Raw genomic sequence first — 21,279 nt, forward strand, 5'->3', positions numbered from 1 at the left:
CCCCAATAAATCATTGCTTTGTAACTCAAATTCAGGAAAAAAATAGAGCATTCCCAGAGTTTCTGCCTTTGTTGACAGCCAAAGGGAATGCTGTCGGCCATGCTGTTTCTGAATTTGTTTCCGAGCAGAGTAATGGGTGAGAGAATGAATGGAAGTGAGTCTAGATACATTGGGTGGATATGCTGTTGTTGGTAAAATGCTGTAGATATTATGGAGAGCTAGAAATGCTGAACATTTAACTTAGCAATATTGGCTAATATTAAAATTCTGCTTGTAATGATGGTGTAGTTGTTCCTCAAATGATAAATAGATTTTGTCATTAACCTTTCTGGTACAATCCTGATGTGAGGTTCAGAATGAAGATAATTGCAAGATTGATGAGGATTTGAAAAGCAGCATGGCACGCTGGAAAGATGATGGGCTTTTGAGTCACATAGATCTGGATTTAAATTCCTTCTGACCTTGGACAGTTGTAATGAAATCCATGTTCTCATTTCAAAAACCTCATAGGTTTTAAAAATGATTAAATGATATAATGCTTCTAATCTGCATATTTGAATATTTTAGAAAATAAGAAAAGAGACGATATGAGTAAGAAAAAGGACAATGAAGATTAGAGCTGTAGAAGTGCTTAGGGAGAACATCATGAAGGACATAAAAGGACATGTGCTAGTTTGAAACTGTTATGTATCCCCCCAAAAAGCCATGTTCTTCTAATTCATTCTTGTGGTTACAAACCTATTCTGGGTAGGACCTTTTGATTAGGTTGTTTCCCTGGAGAAGTGACCCACTCATTTAGTTCTTTACTGGAGCTCATGGAAAGAGAGAGAGAGAGAGTGGTCAGAAAGACAATGCCCCAGGAGAAGCCAGAAGGACCCACAGGAGCTGAAAGAGTCATTTTGAAACTAACCCATGTGAGAAGGGACACCAGCAGACATCACCATGTGGCTTCCCATGTGACAGAGGAAATCCAGAAACCATTCTGACTTTCTTGAGTGAAGGTATCTTCCTCTTGATGCCTTAGTTTGGACATTTTTATGACCTTAGAACTGTAGTTTTGTAACCTAATAGATCTCTTTTGAAAAAGACAACCCATTTCTGGTATATTGCATTTCTGCATCTTAGCAAACCGAAACAGGATGCTTCCTATATTATTGGTTTAGAGCCAAGGATAAAGCCTACTAAAATTGCTCTGATGAGTCACTGGCAGGTGAGCATAAGTCGAGGTTTGAGGAGTTCAGAAACTGTGTTCATAGGCCAAGGGCAGAGTCAGCAGGGGCCTCTTGATGGAAATAAGAGGAACTTCAGCTTCATGGGACAAAAAATGGTAAGAGTAGCAGGTTCTATTCCAGATTTGGAGGTCTGGACTCACAAAAGAGTAACATCCTTCATGATTGACCAGTAGGGAGCTCATTAAGAGAGCACTAACGGGCCCAGATGATGATTGAAATAATATTTAACAGGATGGCAAAGCTGAAGACATTCTGAGTTAGTGTAACTAGTATTGTTTCAACCTGAGTGGTTATCACCCTGCGTGGTAGAATTAAGTTCACCTAATAAGTAACTTTGGGGTCCTGTAATTACAAAAGATCTCTCAGCTTTATAGAGTGAGTTCCTCAGAAGGTCTTCACCTAGTAATAGCTCATATTATATAGCACATTTCAATTTGCTAAGTACTTTTACATGCATTATTGCACTGGGGCATCAAAATAGCTAATAAGTCCCTAAATGGTACAGATGCAGAACTCAAAACTCAGAAAGGTAAAATGATTGGTACAAGGATGCACAACCAATACTTGGATGAATCAGGATCCACATAAGAAATTTAACTCTAAGTAATTTGGTTTTTCTCAGAATGTAAGTGCCTATTCCTGAGAATGGAGGTTAGTAGTTACTACCCATCCAGTTCACTTATAATAGCCCAAAGGAAATAGTGGGAAAGAAGAGGTTCCCTAGAAAGATCAGTACAAATATAATTGCTGACAGGCACAGCAGTCTCAAAATAATTCAACTTATTACTCTTTATCCCTAAAATAATGGGTCAATCAGCAGTGGAAGTGTTTATTTCAGAGTAGTTCTGAGAGGTTGTGGAAGTTCCATTCATAGGCACTGGTTCAAAAATAAAACTTCAGGCCTTTATTAGTTGTGGATGGTTTAGGTCAGATGGATGAATACATTACACCCAAGCTGTTAGCTTCCCTTTCCATGACCATGGTAGACATCAATATCATAGTACTCTTTCCTGTTGGACTAAAGGACTTCATAGTCCTTCTCAATGGAGTGTTCCAGGCAAGTACTGTTAATTGTTCAGAATTAGGCACAGATGTTTAGAGGCATAAATGCTTAGACCTATGAACACAGCTTAAGCTTCAAATCCAAAGCTGCACTTGAAACCCCATTTTCTTTTCTAAGGAATTTTTCATATCCTTTATTACGCCTGAAAGCTATTAGAAAGATAGCCCATATTATTATAATTCATGCAAAATTATGTAAACATTTTAAAGACATGAAATTTGTACAGGAGCCAAAAGACCTGGTACTTTGTTCTACATCTTTGAGGATATTATCACTTTTGCTTGCAAGAAGACAAAGTGACCCTCAAGTAGTCATTGGTGAATTTCCCTTTTGAAAACATGATTGGTATGTACTTGCTTCCTGAAATTCTAAAAATCAATTTTATTCCAGGATCTCAGGGAAGTCAACCATTTCCTTTAGGAAGGACATTTCTCTATTACATTGTTCATTGTTACTAGCTCAAAAATCAGTCCTTTCCTAAAGTCTAAGGCAGTACTTTAAATTGGAGTCTCATTTCTATACCATAATTGAGCCCTTAACACTCAATGTAACAAAGCAACATAAAACTGAATAGGTATTTTTACAACTCAGGATGTATCAATCACTTGGGAGAACTTTCTCAAAATATATTTGCCTATGCCCTTAGCTTCTTCTCCCTTCTTACCTCCAACACCCACCCTCCCTTCATGTTGATTTACCTGGAGAGAGGTGACTGTTGAGGGTAAATGTATATTTTCTGAAAGTTCCTCCAAGTGATTCACTTACTTAAGTCCTTTTCCTTCCCCTGAATGAAAACCATTGATGCAATGGAAAGAGTGCTTCCATTTTAAGTTAGATATTGGATTTGAGTCTTGGCCCTGCCACTTTTCCTGAATAAGCTTGTTTACTACTAAGGACTTACTTGGTAGCAAGGGTCTGAACCTTTCCCAAGTCATACTGGCTTCAGCAAAAAAGGGGAATTTGGGCTCACATACATGAAATACCCAATTGTGATTCTGTCTAGCTTCAGTAATAGCTGGGTCAGAACCTCAAATGATACCATAAGGACAGTATATTTCTTCATCTCTTCATTTCTTTTTCATCTTTATTGATTTTATTCTCATGCTCTATGTGATGGCTTCCTATTGCTTTAGAATTACCTTACCTTCATAGCTTAATAAACTTCCACAAGAAGAATTTTCTATTCCCAATAAGTCCCCCAAAGGCCTTAGCACCACTCATTGTCTTGACTTGTCTCTTGTGACCATTCCTGATTTAATCACAGCTGCTAATGGGATTGGGATAGCCTGATTTGCTTACTCCTGGGCAGTGAAGATGTCACCCAACACTTACTTCTACAGTTGTTCTTGTTGATTGTGGCTAACATCTGTTATTCACTATTCCAGTTGAATATGTTCCATATTCCCCCTGTTTCTAGGTTATAGGTTCATTGTTAGGATTGAGGATGACACAATTCTTCCTGAAACTCATGATCTGATATTGGAAAAGTGGTGAGGTCACAATAGGAAAGTTATACCAGAATAAATACCAGGGGAATGAATATTTATTTTCTAATGAATGATATCATTGCTTTGGGCCATGGTTCTTCAATATGTAGAATGACAAATATGAATCAGTTGATCTTATTAGTTGCCTATTCATTCTAATGTTCTATGAAATGGGACAGTACTTAGAGACTTCTCTATTTTCTGTAACAAATGTTATATTAAACATGTTATATATCTATATATATATATATAGATAGATGTGTATGTGTATATGTACAGAAGTGTCTGTATACATTGCTCAATTTGCACACGAGGAAACTTAATCACAGAGAGAAATTACCAAGGTCCCATAGAAAATAGTGGCAGAGCAAATTCTTTATGTTTCCTAGTCAAAAGGATTTTTTTGCTAGACCGTGCTCAAATATTCATGTGTTATTTTTGGCAAGTTAAAGCTTTAAGAGTTTTTTTACAATTTATGACAGTCTCTTTAAAAATAGACTTTTAACTCGAGCATGTCTCAAATGCCATTAGCAAAGAGGTACAGGAGGGTCATAATGTCGAGAAGGCACATCACAGCAAGAACAGGGCCTGGTCATTGTTTGGTGGGGGAACAATTTTTTTTTTTTAAATCATTCACCTTTGACTGTTTTTCTACCTGCCTCATGATCATCTTGTTTTCATAGGGATCATGCCATGGCCTTTTCATACATTTTAATAACACCTCCTACATTTTAACATATTATCAAAACCAATAAAAATATGTCACTTTCTTGGAATGTGGACTCTCCGACCTCTCTAGCTGTAACCCTTACCATGATGAGTCAATAGGGTTGAAAATTTAGGTTGGGGTGGAGCATTTGGAAATGTTTAAATCTAGGATATTAGTCCCTGTGAATTCCATGTAAAGATTGGTTCACTTTTGTTGTTGTTTTATTTTGATGGGGATGAATGGCTCCTTCCCATCTCTACATCTTGCAAAGATTCCAAGCAGAAGTTGTTAGGTAAGAATTTGAAATCCAAACCATGAGCCCAACAGAAGGCTCTATGTCTATTCATGTGAAATACTCATTGAATGCCTATTCATTGTAGGGCTGGGTGATATATAACAATGATTCACTGTCTTACAGAGATAAGGCCTGAACATAAATCATCACAATACAAGATAGATGGTAATAAGTGTCATAGGAGAGGAATAGATAAATTGCTTCAAGAAGGTAAATAAATTATTTTGTAGAGCATCTAAGGAATGTTGTACTTTGGCATCTTTTGGCTACAAGTAAATGACTGACTTCAAATGTGCTTAAGCTAAAGTAAAAAATGTGTTCATATTTAATTCTGGATGTAAGGAATGGCTTCAAGAAGGAAAAGAGGTTTAAGCTGAGCTTGGAGAAATGAGTAGAATTCAGAATTAAGACAATTCCAAGAAATCCTACTTAGGATGCATGTCACCTTGGGGAACACATTAACCCATTTGCATCCATAGATGCTTAGTTGAATTCTGCCCACTATTTGGCAGAATTAAGAATAGGCCCCTGATGCTGATTTGGGTGGAGAAAGGAGATGCATATATAGCCTGAACTGTTGATTGTAGAGGCAGGTCACAATGGGGAGTGGGGCAAAGGTGATGGGGAGATCACCTATCTGCTGTCAGGTAGGTGTGCAAAGAGCTACTCAATACCAGGGAGACACTTAGGGATTTTAAAAAGTAAAAATTGCTAATAAGTTTGGGAAGAGACAATAGGAAGGGAAATGGTATGAATAGGGTATTTGGTAAATAGAAGCACCTTCTCTAAAAATGAAGATACTTTCATATATAAAAATTACATGTCTGAAAAGGAACAAGATGGTCTGTATTTTCTCACCATAGATAATCTGTCCTTGGTGTTCGTAATAAAACAGTGAACAAGAAAAGTACCTGCCCTTGGATAGCTTATTTTCTAATGTGGGGATGGGGTCAGTGAACAATCAACAATTACGCATGCCATATAATGAATTGAAGCCTTTGCCTCAGGGCTAGGACTTGAATCCTTTCCAAATAACATACCCCAATCCTTTCCAAATGATGTACTCCAACCATGCATTCTCATTCTTTGTCTTTAAGACTTTCCTTCCTGGTAGTCATTAAGTCTTCCTTTTACTCTTTTGTTTATTAATCCATTTATGTATTTATTCATAAAATATTTGACCATCCACTATGTTCCAAGCCTTGTACAGTGAAGAAGATGGATGATGACCCCTGCCCTTAAGGACTTTATCGTCCCATGAACTTTCTGCAGTGATGAAAATGTCCTGTATCTGTGCTGTCCAATATGGTACTTGCTGGCTACTTGTGGCCATTCTGCACTTGAAGTGTGATTAGTGTGACACAGGAAATGAGTTTTAGTTTAATTTAAATGGAAATAGCCACAGGTGGCTAGTTGCTACCCAGTTGGACAGCACAGTTCTAGAAGGAAAGATTGGCAATAAGCTAGTAACATTTTAAAGAAATAGAGTATGGTAGGTGCTGTGAACTAGAGTCCTTGGCTATAGGACTATGGCAGTGGTAAAGCCTGTTACCACTATATATTGAGATATAAACAATGTGAAAGAGACAGTTATGGAAAGACTCTTGGGGAATGGTGTTCCAGAGGGAAGAAAAAGTCCCTGAAGAGAGAAATCACTTGGCAAGTGTAAAGGACAGAAAAAGAGTAGCCAGGGTGTGTTGTAAGCAACAAGTAGTGTGTACAAGAGAAAGTTGGAAAGAAGGCAAGAGCCATATCAAGCAGAACCAGAGTGTGTGGCCATATTCCAGTAAAGAGTACTGTTCTAGTTTGCTAGCTGCCAGAATGTAATATACCAGAAACAGAATGGCTCTTAAAAGAAGGATTTATTAAGTTGCTAGTTTACAGTTCTAAGACTATGAAAACGTACAAATTAAAGCAAGGCTATAGAAATGTCTAATCTAAGATATCCAGGTAAACATACCTTGGTTCAAGAAAGCCAAAGATATTCAGGGGGCCTCTCTCAACTGGAAAGGCACATGGCAAACATGGCAGCATCTGCTAGCTTTCTCTCCAGGCTTCTGGTTCAGGAAGTTTCCCCAGAGGCATTTTCCTTCTTCATCTCCAAAGGTCTCTGGTTGTGTGGGCTCTGGTTCTTGTTATTCTCGTGGCTCTCTCACCATTCTCGTGGCTCTCTCACAATTTTCGTCATTCTGGAAGCTCTCCCAGATCTCAAACCTTTTCCCAAATGCTTCCTCTTTTAAAGGATTTCTGTAAAGTAGTCAAGACCCACCTGGAATGGGTAGAGTCAAGTCTCCATCTAATCAAGTTTAATACCCACAATTGATCAAGTTACATCTCCTTGGAGATAACCTAGTCAAGTTTCCAACCTATAGTAGTAGACAGGGATTAGAAGAAATGGCTGCCTTTACAAAATGGGATTAGGATTAAAACATGGCTTTTCTAGGGTACATAAATCCTTTCAAACAAGCACAAGTACCATACTACCTCCTGAGACCTGCCCAGGTCTTTGTTCTCCATGGTTAGTTCCTAATGGATCCTTTACCAAGGAGCCCAAGTGTGAGAGCCCCTCATGACATATATCACCTATTTGATCATATACCCACTCTATTATGTGGCCTGTTAGGAGCATATCATTGCTGACCATGGAAAATAAAAACAGGTAGTCTAGACAAAGTCTAAACTTGCTATAAGCTTAACAAAATAAACACTAAATAAGAAATGTTTTTTACGGTAGTAATTAATTATAAATTAATAAAAGTAGGATAAGAAAAACTTCATTTTTTTTAATGTTGCTAGAAGGAAGCTACTTTATGAGGTCTGGGAACACTTTATTCCTGAAAGTTTTTTAGATTAAAACATGCGGGGAGGTATAGGAGAGAAAAGGAAATTGACTTAAAATATCTTGACTATTTTTAAAGTTGTCAATTTTGATTTGGAGTTTCTTCTCTAAATGTATGGGCATTCATACTGTACAGACGAGTGATTTATGCAAAGAGATACAGTGATTATGCAGAAAAGATATTTATGGGAGGGGTGCTGGCAAATAGCTGTGTTTTTCAGCTGTCACTTTTGTCAGTCTCATCAATTTTAAACATTGTTGAGAACTTGCATTTTAGAAAGTAAATGCCTCTAGGACAATGCTTATACATGTTTCTTTCTCTGTAGAATCATCATACATTATTTTGGGTTCTAGAGCCAAAGGAATTAGCTTTAACTAATAAGATGAAGAAATGTAAAATGTCATCATATGTTTTTTTCTGAAGAGATAGACTTTTTCAGGAAAATTACATATATATAACAAATACATTAAATACTAATCTCTATGAAAAATGTTGATATGAAGGACTGTTTAAACATTTTTAACTTTCTTAGTCCAGCACCAAATATGTACAGTTATTAAGTGTTGTCACATTGCTGTTCACAACTCTATGTGATACTAAGTTGCTATCTCCAGAGCTTGAGTATGTATTTAATTTTTTATCAGAGCAGTTGTAAGTTTATAGAAAAATTATACAGGAAATACAGAGTTCCTATATACAATCCCCCCATCATTTTGCATTAGTGTAGCACCTTGTTGCAATTGATGAAACAATAGTTTATACTATTAATGTCCACAGTTTCATTAGGGTTCATTGTTTATGGTGTACTGTCTTTTGGGTTTATAAAAATGTTTTATTCTAGTAACTTATATACAATCTAAAATTTTCCATTTAACCACACTCAAATATATATAATTCAGTACCGTTAATTACATTCATAATGTTGTGCTACCATCACTGTCATCTGTTATCAAAATTATTCCGTCACCACAGAGATTCTGTACCAATTAATTAAATGTTAATCTCCCATTCTTTACTTCCACCCCAGCTTCAAGTAACCTATATTATAGTTTTTGAATATATCAATTTACTTATTCCAATTATTTCATATCAGTGAGTTCATACAATATTCATCTTTTTGTATCTGGTTTCTTTCACTCAACATATGACTTCAAGGTTTATCCATGTTGTCACATGTATCAGAACTTCATTATGTTCTATGGCTACATGTATACTATGTTTTGTTTATTCATTTTTCAGTTGATGCATACTTGGGCTGCTTCCATCTTTTGGCTATGGTGAATAACACCATGATAAACATTAGTTTTTATCAAGTCTCTTGGTATATACAAAAAAGTGGGATTGCTAGGCAACATGGTAATTCTATATTTAACTTTCTGATAAAACAACAAATTGTTTTCCACAGTGGCTACACCACTTTACATTCCCACTGATAAAGAATGAGTGTTTCTATTTCTCCATATCCTTTCCAACACCTGTAATTTTTCAATGTTGAATAGTAGCCATTCTAGTGGATATGGAAAGGCCTCTCATGGTGGTTTTGATTTGCATTACTCTAACGGCTAATGCTTTTGAGCATATTTTCATGTGCTTTTTAGCCATTTATGTCTTTTTTGGAGAAATCTCTATTCAAGAATTTTGGCCATCTTTTTCAAGATTGGGTTATTTGTGTTCTTGTTGTTGTAACCTTCTTTACATATTCTGGATATTAAACCCTTATTGGATATGTGGTTACAAATATCTTCTCCCATTCTGTATGTTGTCTTTTTAGTTTCATGATAAAGTCCTTTGAGGAACATAAGTTTTTAATTTTGATGAGGTCCCATTTATCAATTTTTTTATTTTGTTGCTTGTGCTTTGGTTATAAAGCCTAAGAAATCATCGCCTAATGCAACATCCTGAAGATGCTTTCCTGTTTTCTCCTAGGAGTTATGTAGTTCTTCTTCTTAAATGTAGGTCTTTGAACTATTTTGAGTCTATTTTTGTATACAACGTGTGGTAGTTGTTCACCCTTATTCTTTTGCTTATGAACATCCAGTTTTCTCAGCAGCATTTGCTGAAAAGACTATATATTCCTCACTGAGTGGACTTGGCACCCTTGTCAAAAATCACTTAGTCATAAATGTGAGGGTTTATTTCTAAACTCTCAGTTCCAGTGATATATATGTCTTCTTTGTACCAGTCCCATATTGTTTTGATTACACTGGCTTTGTAATAAATTTTGAATTTGGGAAGTGTGAGTCCTTCAACTTTATTCTTTTTCAAGATGGTTTTGGCTATTTCGGGTATCTTACCCTTCCATATAAATTTGATGATTGACTTTTCCATTTCTGCAAAAAAGCCTTTTGAAAATTTGACAGGAATGATGTTGAATCTGAAAATCATTTTAGGTAGAATTGACATCTTTACAATATTTAGTCTAACAGTCTGTGGACATGGAATGTTCCTCCATTTATTTAGCTCTTCTTTGCTTTCTTTTAGCAATGTCTTGTAGTTTTCTGTGTACATGTCCTTTACATCCTTGGTTAGATTTATTCCTGAATATTTTATTCTTTTAGTTGCTCTTTGATTGATTTTTTTTTCTTGATTTCTTCTTCAAGTTGTTCATTACAAGTACATAGAAAAACTACTGATCCTTCCAGGTTTCTAGTGGACCCTGCCATTTTGTTGAATTCCTTTCTTTGTTCCAGTAGCTTTGCTATGACTTTTTCAAAAATTTCTCTGTTATAGTATCATGATGGTTGGGTTCTAGTGTCAACTTGGCCAGATGATGGTGCCCAGTTGTTTGCTCAGGTAAGTACTGGCCTACCATTACTGCAAGGATATTTCATGGCTGATTGATTAAATCATCTGTCAGTCAATTGCAGTTGTAGCTGATTGTATTTGTGATTCACTAAGACCACCCCTCCTGCAGACAAAATAATCCAATCAGTTGGATTTGATGCAATCAGTTGAAAACATTTAAGGGGGGATGAGAGATTTTTCGCTGCTTCTTCAGCCAGTGAGCCTCTCCTGTGGAGTTTGTCAACACCCTTCATTGGTGTTGCCAGTCTTGCAGCCTGTCCTATGGATTTGGGACTCTTGCATTCCCATAGTTGTGTGAGACACTTTTATAAATCTTATATTTTCAGATATCTTCTGTTGGTTCTGTTTCTCTAGAGAACCCTGACTAATACAAGTATCATGCCATCTGCAGATCGGGAATGTCTTCTTTCTTCCTTTCCAATTTGGATTCCTTTTATTTCTTCTTCTGCCTGATCACTCTGGCAAGAACTTCCAGTATGATGTTGAGTAATAGTGGTAACAGTAGGCATCCTTGTCTTTTTCCTGATCTTAGAGGGAAAGCTTTCAGTTGTTCACCACTGAGTATGATATTATCTATGAGTTTTTCATGTATGCCCTTTATCATGTTGAAGAAGTTTCCTTCTAATCCTAGTTTTCTAAGTATTTTATTAAAAAAAAGTGTTGGATTTTGTTAAATGTATTTTATGTATTAATTGAGATAATCATGTGTTTCTTTTTCCCTTTGTTCTCTTAATCTGGTATATCACATTTAATTTTTTTTATATTGAACCACTCTTGTATATCTGGGATGAATTCCACTTGATCATGGTATATAATTCTTTTGATGTGCTGTTGGATTCAGGTTGCTTGTATTTTGTTCAGCATTTTTGCATCTATGTTCAAAAGGGATTTTAGCCTGTGGTTTTCTTTTCTGGTGATATTTTTTTTTTTTTTTTTTTTTTTTTTTTTTTTTTAAAGGAAGGAAAGACAGAGAAGGAAGGAAGGATGGAAGGAAGGAAGGGAGGAAGAAAGGGAAACATTTTTAAACATTTTCTTGTTTTATTATATTTTGTTTGTTTGTTTGTTTTTTACATGGGCTGGGGCCGGGAATCGAACCGGGGTCCTCCGGCACGGCAGGCAAGCACTCTTGCCCGCTGAGCCACCGCGGCCCGCCCTCTGGTGATATTTTTATCTGGCCTTGGTATGAGGGTGATGTTAGCCTCCTAGAATGTGACAGGGAGTGTTCCCTCTTCTTAATTTTTTGGAAGACTCTGAGCAGGTTAGGTGTTAATTTGGGGGGAAATTTTTGATAAAACTTATCTGTGAAGTCATCTGGTTCTGGGCTTTCCTTTGTTGGGAGGTTTATACTAACTGATTGAATCTCTACTAGTTGTGGTTTCTTGAGATCATCTTTTACTTCTTACATCAGTGTAGGTCATTTGTGTATTTCTAAGAAGCTGTCCATTTCATCTAGGTTCTCCGATTTATTAGTGTGTAGTTCTTCATAGTATCCTTATATCATCCTTTTGCTGTGGGGTCAGTGTTAACATCCTTCTTTTCACTTCTGATTTTAGTTATTTATCCTCTCTCTTTTATCTTTGTCAGTCTGGATAAACATCTATTGATTTTATTGAACTTTTCAAAGTACCAACTTTTTGTTTTGTTGATTCTCTTCTTAATTCTATTTCATTTTCTCCACTCTAATCATTATTTATTCCCATCTGCTTGCTTTGAGTTTAGTTTGCCCTTCTCTTTCTCTATTCTCCAGTTGTGAGGTTAAGTCTCTGATTTAAGATCTTTCTTTTTATCATGTCGATCTTTAGAACTATGAATTTCCCTTTTATCACTACCTTTTATGCATCTCATAACTTTTGGTACATTGTGCTTTTGTTTTCTTTTGCTTCAAGATATTTTCTAATTTCCTTTGTGATTGCTTCTTTGACCTATTGATTGTTTAAGAATACATCGTATAATTTACACATTTGTGAATCTTCCAATTCTCCTTCTGCTGTTGATTTCTAGCTTCATTCCACATAGTCAGAGATGCTGCATTTATGATTTCAATATTTTTTAATTCATTAAGATGATTTATAATTTAAAATGGTCTATCCTGGAGAATGACCCATGTATACTAGAAAGGAATGTATATTCTGCTATTGGGTGGATATTTCTATGTAAGTCTATAAGGTCTACTTGGTTTATAGTATCATTCAAATATTTAATTGCCTTATTGATCTTCTATCTAGATGTTCTATATGATATTGAAAGTGGTATATTGACTTTCCAACTATTAACTTAAAGCATCTGTTTCTCCTTTCAAATCTGTCAATATTCACTCCATGTAATTGGGAGTTTCCCATTAGGTTCACATATAATTGTTATGTCTTCTTACTAAATTGAAATCCTTAATTTGCATATAGTGATGCTATTTATCCCTCATTACAGTATTTGACTTAAATCTATTTTATCTGATATGAGTACAGCTTCCCCAGCTCTCTTTTGGTTACTATTTGCATGCTATCTTGTTTTACCTCCCTTTTGCTTTCAAGCTATTTGTGTCTTTGAATTTAATTCAGGCCTCTTTTAAAGACCATATAAACTAATAATGGACTCTAGCTTTTTCATCCATTTGCTAATGTCTGTCTTTTGACCAGGAAGTTTAATTTGTATATATTTAAAGTAACTACTAATAATGCAGAAATTTATTCTGCTATTTTGTTATCTGTCTTGTAAGCCTTATACCTTTTCGACCCTTAATTCTTATGTTGCCTACTTTTGTGTTTGTTTGATTTTTAAAAAAATTATACCATTTTGAATCCCTCTCATTTCTTATTGAATATATTTTTTCATATATTTTCTTTGTAGTTACTGAGGGGTTAAAATTTAACATCCTAAACCTTCAGCAATCATTTAATTTGATACCACCATGACTTTAATACCATGCTCATACACTGTTCTTATCTCTCCAACACCCCACCTTTTTGTTGTACTTGTTACAATTATATCTTTATACTTTGTATGTCCAAAACCATAGATTTATCATTATTTTTTATGTGTTTGCATGTTATAATCAATAAGTTAAAAGTGCAGTTATGTATATAAAACACAATACATTAGTACTGCTACCTGTGATTATCAATATGGCTACCTTTACTGGAGGTCTCTATTTCATTATGCTACTTTGATTCATTGTCTAGTATAGGAAAGTATCCTTTCCTATCAATCTGAAGGACTCCCTTGAGCATTTCATATAGGGCAAGTCTAGGGTTATGAACTCCCTCAGCTTTTCTTCTCCTGGGAATGTCTTGATCTTTCATTCTTTTTTTTTTTCATTCCTTTTTGAAATACAATTTTACCGTATATAAAATTCTTGGTTGACAATTGTTTTATTGCAGAACTTTACATATTTTATTCTGCTGCCCTTTTCCCTCTGTAGTTTCTGATGAGAAATCAGCACTTTATCCTATTGGGATTCCCTTGTACATAAATTGTTGCTTTTCTCTTTAGCTTTCAGAACTCTCTTCTTTTCATAGGGATTTGATACTTTATGTGTCTCGATTTAGTTTTCTTCAGATTTATCCAGTTTAGGGTTGTTTGGGCTTGTTGAATGTCCATATTCCTTTCTTTGGTAAATTTTCGAAGTTCACTACCTTTATTTCTTTGAACATTCTTTCTACCCCTTTCTCTCCTTACTCTCTTTCAGGGATTTTCATAGTGTATATATATTGGTGCACTTGATTGTCTCTCATAGGTCTTTTAGACTCTGTTCATTTTTTAAAATTCTTTTTTCTTTGTATTCCTCTGTCTGAATAATTTCAATTGTCTTGTTTTTAGTTCATTGGCTCATTCTTTTGTCAGCTCCAATCTCCTATTGAAACCCTCTAAGGAAGTTTTCATTTCAGTTATTATGGTCTTCATCCAGTATTTCTGACCAGTTCTTTTAAAAATATCTATCTCTTTACTGAGATTCTCGTAGTGTTAATTCATTGTTTCCCTGATTTCCTTTAATTGTCTCTCCATTTTTCCTTAATCTTCTTGAGCTTATTGAGGGTCAATTTTTAAAGTCTATACGGTAGAAAGAGCATGAGAATAGCAGTCAGGGAAATGGATTCTCTTCTCCATTCACAAACCATTCACTTGGTTTGTGAAATTCCCCCGCCAAAGTAGTTAAAGAAGTGCAAATGAGTTCCTGGGATTACATTTTTGTAGGTTAAAATCTGGTGTGGAGATGAGGGGCAGCAGGTTGGGGTGGTGTGATGCTTAGGTTCATGTGTCAACTCGGCCAGGTGATAGTGCCCAGTTGTCTGGTCAAGCAAGAACTGACCTATCCTTTACTGTGAGGACATTTTGTGGACTTAAATCACCAGTCAGTTGATTGCATCTATGGCTGATTACATCTATGTCAACTAAGTGAAGTGTCTTCTGCAATGAGAGAATCCAATTGACTGTATTAATCCAATCGGTTGAATATTTTAAAGGAGAGGTGATGACTTCAGCAGTTAGAAGAGAGAACTTTCATCTCTACTTCAGCCATCCAGCCTCTTCTGGAGAATTCTTTGAAAGCCTTCATTGGAGTTTCCAGTTTGCAGCCTGCCCTATGTAATTTGAACTCACACATCCCCACAGTTGTGTGAGATACTTTATAAAATCTCATATGTACAGATATCTCCTGTTGCTTCTGTTTCCCTAGAGTACCCTAACTAATACAAGTCAGGATTGGAGAGCACCTTGGCCCTGGCATTTCCACCAAAGATATTTTCTCTGTTTGAATTCACGTATTTCACATGACCACCCAAGAATCACTTTTCGGGACTTGAACAATGTCGGGTCACTTAGGGGTCTGCTCCAATTGCACCACAGAATGAGTGGAGGAGAGGACAATTGAAATAGGGGGCTGTTTATTGCTGGGAGTAGGATGAATGGATTCTGGGTGGTCCCAAATCCAACATGTATCTGGAATGCAGCCTTACATCCACTAATTTCCTAAAATCAAACCTGTAATCTCAACCTTTTTAGTGCCTTGAGCTAATCTCCTTGGTTAACTGCTCACTGAACCAGAATTCATTTCTCCACTTTCCTTTTTCAATGTCTCCCCCATCACAAGTTGTCCAAAGGGAGATTGGACTATTCCAGATGGCTTTGATCCATGCCAGTACTCTTCATTATGTAAACTTTCCTTCTGACAGCTCACACGGAACATGTCACATCTTGAAAGAGGAGTTTTCATTAACTGCTTTGCTGCTGCCAAATGGAATCAGTGTATTATGTGGCCCCCTGCCAGAATGTCAGAGAGAGCGATTTTCTCTCTGTGTGCAGTACCAGTCTGGCTTCCCTCCATCAAGCTGAAGCCTCCTATTTTTCATAGCTCAATGTCTTTCACACTTCTTCCACAAGGCTTGCTCTGGCCAATTTAACAGGGGAAGCTCGCATTGCCAGTGGCAGAATTGATAATAGAATCCAGGTTTCCTGCCTGAGAGTATTACACTCTTTCTATTATATTTTATTTAATCTTAAAAATATGAAATGTTCCTTTTTAAAATATGGATTAGGATTTTATTAAAATTGTGAATTTGTTATGAATAGAAACTTGGCCATCATCTTTGCCTTCCCCCGTTACTTCTATGCCACATGCTTTGCCACATTCTTAACTCTTAAGCACTTCTAAATATCTTCACTTTTCCCAGTCCCCACCATCTAGGCCTCCACTGTCTTTCTCCTAGGCTGCCATTCAAGATCTTAATTGGATCCTCTACTCACAGCAGACTAAGCTGTCTGAAATACAAAGCTAATCCTTGAAGTCCCCTACTTAAACCTTTTCAATGTCTCCCATTACCTTTGCCTCAGGTTCATTTTGAGAGGTTCCCCAGACCCATTTCCCATCACAGCACAGTGACCTTTTTTAGTTCTTTGAAAGACTCAGACTCTTCTTTTTCGCATATGCTGTTGCCCTCACTTGGAATACTATACTGCTCTGTATCCCTCTTTAAATTACTATAGTATACTCCAGATGGGTCCCCGGACCGGTAAGTCCTGAAATGCAGAGGGGCCAGCCCTTCCAGAACATCAACTAGTTCCATTTCCCTATCCCATATTATTGACAGCCCCTTCCAGTATACAAAAGTTAAAATGGCATAGCCCAAATACCCCTAAAGAGTGGGAGAAAGATCAAAGGTGATGGTGGAGTTATACAGAGAAGGTCTGGTTTAGCAAATGAGCTTGAGTGCTGAATCATTTGATATATATATACACACACACATAAAATCTCTAAATATATATATTTAGCCTCCAGTACCTTAAAGCAGCTAGAAATAAAAACCTAAAATTATGGAATTGTAACCCATACTAATCTGTATGTAGTAGAAATCTGTTCTACTACTAATTGCTGTGCAATGTACTTTGAAGTTTATTACCTTTATATATATATGCTATTTAAAGAGAAGGAGGAGTATAACAGAAGATAGGATTTAACAAATGAGTATGACTGCTGAATCATTATATTGATATTTCTATTGGTCTCCACTGTCTTGTAGCAGCTAGAAGAAGATATTAAAAATCATGGAACTGTAACCCATACCAAACATTAAAATCTGTTCTATAACTACTTGTTAAAAAGTACTTGGAAGTTTATTGTTTTTTCATATATGTGTTTTTTTTCACAATTTTAATTAAAAAAAAGTTTAAAAATTAAAATATATATATAGAGAGAAGAAGAGACAGGAAGGGTCTGTCTAGGGAAGAAAACATTTACTTTTACCTATTCCAGTGTGTTACTGATCAAATGACAATTTCCCAACCAAAACACAATATTTGGGGGACTTAAAAAACATCTATTTCTTAGCCTCTATTGGAGAAATTATATATTACTTTCCCATTTCTGTTTCTACTTATGTTTTCATAGCATACATATTAATTTTTTTTTTTTTTTTTTTTACGTTTCAAAAAAATTACCATAGTATAATAGTAAGTCTTAGATTAGAGAGCTCTTATTCTGGCATCTTTTTCCTGTTCTCTCAAGCCTTACTTTGGTCCCTCTGCTATTTGCCTCCACAGCATCTTAAACTTTTTAATTCTAACTCACAATACTTTGTGTTATATCAAGCTTCCTGAATTCCATTCTGATCTCTTTAAACATCCACACACACCCCTCACTGTAAGCATTTGTGAACTTTGTAGCATTACTGACATTTGGGGGGTTATGGGGTAGGGCACAAGGCAGAATGAGATGCTTAGGCTCTTAAAAACTCTACTTTTCATCTCCCCTGTACCTTGCCATTCCTCATCCTCTCTTCTGTGGGTAATCCAAATCATCAGGCTCTATTTTTCACAAGAATTTACCTCTTCCTAACTTGCTCATGTACATAGATCAAATTTTGACTAAAATGAATTATTCTCCATGACAGACCCCAGTTTTCACCAAAGGCGATTGTAGTTATCAACCACATTTTTTTTTTGCTTCCTCATAGAAGAAAGGGACTTGTGAAGATCAAGCTTAATCCCCTTTTATCTATAACATCCCTTAAGTGTTTCAGTTGCTTCATTTAAAGAGATGTATGAATGATAATCATTTGTAGAGTTCAAATCCCAGGAGTGGTTCACATTTATTAGGAATTTACTCAAAAAATAATAATTAAATCCTTGTAGCAAAATTTCAGGAAGGATCCTAAGTTTGGCTAAGAAGTCAAAGTGAGAAGTTACTGAACCTCTTAGAATCACATCCTGTAAGTGGCTACCTTGGAATCTGAGGGTTAGAAAGAAACTTAAATGCCATATTTATGATTTTTTATTAGTTCTACAGCAATCTCTTTTAAACTTCACTCATTTCTATGTGTGTGCATGTGTATCCATAATCTTAGATGTGCCCATCCTGATCACTAAGTCACTATTAGTTCTCCATGGAAACAAATAAGTAACCTGTTATTTCATTTTCATCCTTGTTCTTCCACAGTTGATTTTCAACATGGTAACTGGAATGATCTTAGAAACTTGTCATGTCACTCCTCTGCTTATGTAACTCCTCTGCTCAAGTTTCCAAAGGCTTTTTATTTTGCCATGAGTAAAAGACAAAGTCTTTTTATGATAGTCCCAAGACCTCAAGGATCTGTCCTCTGTCACAATGGTGATCTGATCTGAGCTGTCACTAATCCTACCCTTTCATGTATTCCACCCCAGAATCAAGGGCCTCCTCCTTGTACCTCACACATGCTAGGCTTGTCCCACTTCATGACTTTTCACTGTCAATACCCTTAGTTGGGCATACTCCCACTTATCCACCTGGTTCAGTCCCTCCTCTTCAGGACTTTGCTCGATGTCCTTTTCTCAATGAGGTCATCTTGACTATGCTGTTTAAAATTACAACTCCTCCCCATCACTGTTGATCCCTATTTCTACTCTTTTTCCTCTTCGCTCTTAGATAACATACTATATAACCTATCTATTATTAGTTTTTTTTTTACCAGCCTTCCCCCAGATAGGAGGTACTCTTCATGAAAACAGGACTGTTTGGCTATTTTGTATTGAGAACAAGTTCTCAATAAATATTGGTTGAGTAAATGAATTGACTATTACCTACTTTATACATACTTTCATCATCTTATTATTAGTTTTTTTAAAGTTTGCAAAACATTATTTAGGCCAAATTGTAAACTTCTAGTTAGTCCCAGCTAATGATATAACACCCATTTTGGTATTATCCAATTCATGTTTAGAACTAACATTCTATTGTTTCAAACATACATCTTACAAATTTCTCAGCTTTCATGCAAATTACCTTAAGATCCTTAGTTCTTTGCTGTCCTACAACTCACTCCTTCTGCTCCTTTACCTTCTTAGTTCCTAACATTAACTTTTTAAATTTCATTAATCAGGCATATCTTCCTATCTTTCCTATAGATGTTCAACCCTGTGTTTGCAACTTCCCTTAAATCGCTTTTGAGAAGACTTTTCTTCTCATTCATTTAGCAATACCAGCTTGGCTTGTTGATTAAAACCAGGTCATTAATGGCAGCTAGAGCTATGAGGATGTTAACACTCTAGCCAAAGGCAAATTTCTTTTCCCATAAAGGTTAATCTTAAAGTTTCTAAAAATATGAACTATAGCTTTTTCTTTTTTGTAGAAGTAATGGTACCTGGTAGATTAATTACCTTTTTGTTCCCATTAATTAGTAGCAGACATGTAGGGCCATGGTGCTGAGCCAAGGAAGTGATATTAGCCGTGATTTTGTTGTAGATATGGGAAGGAAAATTGGGTTAATGAGAGGGTGTGAGAAATTGAGTGCCATAGCCCATGATGGATCATGCAAAAAAAGATTAATTAGCTGACAAATAAAAAAATGGGGAGTAACAAAAGCATATTCTGAAAAATCAAAAGGAAATTGAGTACATTTCAAAGCAAGAGATAGAGGATAATTCTCACAAGAGGGTATTCTTTACCTTGGAGAATTCACTCAGTCTCTGACTGCTTTCCTGTCTCAGCTGTTAAGGAATGCCTGGATCCAATATTCAGCAGGTATTTAAACCATCAACCATGTCTATATAGTTTACAATCTCTAAGAATGAGCCTTAGAAGTCTCCATAGCCTGATTCCTACCTCATGCAAAAATTTCACATACAAAACTAATGCCAGTTGGTTCTTTAGTCTCTACTTGGAAACATCCAGTGAAAGGGAGCTATTCTCACATAGGAGGGCTTTGATATGTTTGAAATGTGGTTTCTAAATTCAGAAAGCTTTGCCAGAATTCTGGCTTCCTAGTGGATCAAGCACATTCCCTTGAGTAAATCTCAGGCTGTAAAATAGGGGGAGAGTATTTATACAAGGTAGATATGATGATTAAATGAGGTAAGGCAAATATTCAGAGTGCCCATATTCAGTCCTCTCTAAAAGTATTCAAAAGAAATTTTCAATTTCTACAAGTATTCAACATCATCTTATATTTAAATAGAATCATGAAAGTGTTCTCTACCCTTCAATCCTTAGATGTTTGGAACAGTTCTGTGTATGAATCATCATTGCTCCTAGACTTCTGATGAGAAAACAAAGACCTAACCTTTGTGCTAGTATCTGTGTGCAATGTTCTCTTTCAAATTAGAAGTGAAATTTTGTCTTGATAGCAAGGGTTGCTAGGGAAAGTTGATTTTGAACAAAATATTGTATGCGTCACCCTTTCTCTTGTCCCATTATCTCTATCTATGGAACCTCCATCCTTAGATGTTAAGTAATTGCATGAAATGTCTAAAAATCATGCATCTGCTCAACATAAAAGACTCTGACATCAGTCATATATGGCCTTTCAGTTCCCTCTCTTGGGGGTTGTGCAAGTTTCATTTCACTCTGGGAGCATTAGGACTTTTTCCTCTAAAAGTAATTCTAGGCATCAGACAGCAGGTACAAGTAGGATCTAGGAATATCAAACTTCTTAATATATAGGCAGCTATCACTTTGTACCTACATAGACTGACAATCCTTTTTCTAGGTATCAGTAGGCCAAGGGAAAATTTTGATCATTCAGTAGTTATAACTTTATTAGGGAGGGAGTCCATACTATAAAAATATCAGTGGATTTTCATAGAGAGTGGGACGGTCATAGACTCAAGAACCATTAGAGCTGGGAGGAAATCATTCATTCTTGTCTTTTCATTCACCCATGAGATAGGCTGGGGCTTTAAAAGGAAGTCCAGAGGCTCAGAATTGAAATAAGCAGTGCTCAGTATCAGCGTGAGTGAATGCCAGAACCTATGCTAGAATCCAATAATCAGTCCAGGAGTCAGATACTCAAGATCTGTAACTCAACATCACTCATCACATCAAATCCGGGCGAGAATGCTGCCACTGGGCCACCATCACACTGCCCTGGGCTCTTCTTTTAAAATTAC

Source organism: Tamandua tetradactyla, chromosome 20 (genome assembly GCF_023851605.1).
Source record: "Tamandua tetradactyla isolate mTamTet1 chromosome 20, mTamTet1.pri, whole genome shotgun sequence".
Lineage (NCBI taxonomy): Eukaryota > Metazoa > Chordata > Mammalia > Pilosa > Myrmecophagidae > Tamandua > Tamandua tetradactyla.